Below are 2,936 nucleotides of genomic sequence, written 5' to 3' on the forward strand. Positions count from 1 at the left end.
TGTAGTATCAGTTCTTCCACATTCTATTTGCCAGAAGCAAGTCACCAAAGCTGGCCCACATTCAAGGGAAGGGTAATTCGTATCCATGTTCTTGGAGGAATGTCCAAGAATATGAAAACATGTTTTAAAACCACCATAAATAACAAAATAGAAATTTGTAATTCGATAAATGCTATTCTTTTGAAAGCCAAAGGATAGTCAGACTTGACCCGGGGATAAAATCTAGAATATGTAGAGTGGTGCTGCCCAAGATGGTAGCCCCTGGCCTAAATGGCTATTTAAATAAATAAATAAATTGATTGAATTATTTAGTTATTTTAGTGAGTCATTAAGTTTATTTTGAATTTTTTGATTTTCTCAAAAAATACATCTGGAAGTTGAAATAGAAAGAAAGCAAAAACTGAGCAGCAAAGCGTTTAAGAAGTGTTAAAATCATTTCTGAAATCAGTTACTCAAAACATTTGGTGTAATTTTACTCTTGTCAGTTTTAGCCATGATTAGTGAAAAACAAATTATTTGTAAATGCTGATTGTAGTACTTCTTTAAGAGGATTAATATAAGGATTAATTGAGATAGAGCAGAGCCTGGCACACTGTAAATTCTTTTATTTTTTTTTCAGTTTTACTTTTATGTTGCTCCCCTTAGGGTACTTTTTTAAATCGAAGTATAGTTGATTTTCTTTTATTTATTTTGAACACACCGCGCGGTTTGCAGGAACTTAGTTCCCCAACCAGGGATTGAACCCACACCCTCAGCAGTGAAAGTATGCAGAGTCCTAACCAGTGGACTGCCAGGGAATTCCCAAAGTATAGTTGATTTTAAATTTAAATTAATTGAAATTAAATTAAAAATTTTAAATGCCATTCTTCAGTCTTGACAGCCGTATTTTAAATTTTAATAGCCACACATGGCTAGTGACTATTACATTGTACAGCACAATGATAGAACATTTCCATCATTGCAGAAAGTTCTATTGGACAGTGTTGATCTAGAATAATGAAAGAACTGTATATTCTTTAGCTGTGGATCAGAACTGCTCACCCATCTAATTAAGCTCTTGGTAGGCACTTGGCAACAGAAATGTCCAAATTTTAACATTTGACAAGAGTATGAGCTGCATGAAATCTGTAATGCTAGTGAAGGAGAGTCCCATACACCTTAACAATCATCAGGGCAGGAGATATTTCACTTCCTTTAAAGTAAATAAAGACTCCTAACCAAGACCCAAATAGCTGGCTACCCCAACCTCCATGTGGGGATTTTCAGTGAAGGATCTACCAGCAAGACTAAAATTTTTCTCAAGATGGTTTCTAAAAACTGTTTCCTAAAAACAGTTGAGGGAAAGAAAGATAAAAATCAAAGTTACAAAGTTAATTACCTCACTCCTTCATTCAACCAGAATTTACTGAACAGGCATGGATGCTACACCTTGTATAGCCTTGTATCTGTATACACCTTGTATCTGAAAACATTTTCAAAATAGATTTCGCCAATCTCCTGGGCCCCAGAAACAAATATCAGTAATGAAATATCAGTAAAGAAATATCTACTTTTAAGTAGCATAATTTTCTAGTGAAACCACCGGAGAAAAATGGTTGCAAAATGACCCTTAAGTAGCTGAGAAAGTTGGCTGGCAATATACAAACATTAGATATAAGGCATTTAGATTGAATATACTCTCTGCCAAAAGTGATGATTTGGGATTTAGAAAAGTTGAATTCAAGCCACTCTGTTTTCCAGTAAGATAGAGAGGCCATTTCTGGTTAGTGACAATAAAATTATATCACCAGCATAGAGAATAGTTATTTTTATACTTTTCATAATAGGGGTATATGCAGCTAGAACATGCACAAATTGTTTCAAATCATTAAGAAACAAATTAAAAAGAAAGGTTGGAGGAAGCAGAAGCAGAACACAGTCTCATTTTCTAAAGACTGAAATTATTATCTGATCCGTTAGGAGACTGTTCTCATGACTATTTGCTGTGGTCGAAAGTTCAGGTTGAACATGAACATTAATTATCAGATCTTGCATCCCAGCTGTGTTGAATGTCTTCTGTTTCGCCTTCTCCATCCCCTCTCCACACTTCTCCCCACTGCTCTGTGCTGCCAGAAGGCTGAACTGTATGGGCTGCATCAACAAGCTCCCTTTCCCTCTCACTTCTAGAGGAGTTCAGCCAATGGGAGGCACTAGCAGGAGATGAGAGGATGAGAAGATAGAAAGGTTAGACTTATCTGTCACCCTAGTTTCTTCCCTGCCTGGCCACCATGGGTTGGTTTCATTCCCGAAACAAAGGCTATATCTAATGTCAGGCACCCCTCTCCATATAGCTGTACTCTTCGAATTCCAGTAAGCCCTCACTTCCTTTGATCATTCAGGCTTGTGAGTTGCAATGTTTCCAAGGTACTATACCAAACTTTGTAGGTTTTCCTCAACCTTGCCCATACCTTTGTATATAGGTCCTTTCTTAACTTCTCTTTAGTTATTCAGTTTGTATGGACATCTCTTTCCTTACAAGCCCTGACTGATACACCAGTCCATTACTAGTTTTTATGGACAAAGACCAAAACAAGATCAATTACATTTATAAGTCATCTTTTCTTTTTTTTTTTTTTTTTTTTTATTTAGCGGTACACGGGCCTCTCACTGTTGTGGCCTCTTCCATTGCGGAGCACAGGCTCCGGACACGCAGGCTCAGCGGCCATGGCTCACGGGCCCAGCCGCTCCGCAGCATGTGGGATCCTCCTGGACCAGGGCACGAACCTGTGTCCCCTGCATCAGCAGGCGGACTCTCAAGCACTGCACCACCAGGGAAGCCCTATAAGCCATCTTAAATCTATTCTTGACAGATTTTTCCAACATATGATAGCATGGTTAATAATGGAATATTTTACCTAAGCCCAACCTGTTCTTCATAGAAAATATTAGAAAACATC

This window comes from Phocoena phocoena, chromosome 1 (assembly GCF_963924675.1).
Source record: "Phocoena phocoena chromosome 1, mPhoPho1.1, whole genome shotgun sequence".
Classification (NCBI taxonomy): Eukaryota; Metazoa; Chordata; class Mammalia; order Artiodactyla; family Phocoenidae; genus Phocoena; species Phocoena phocoena.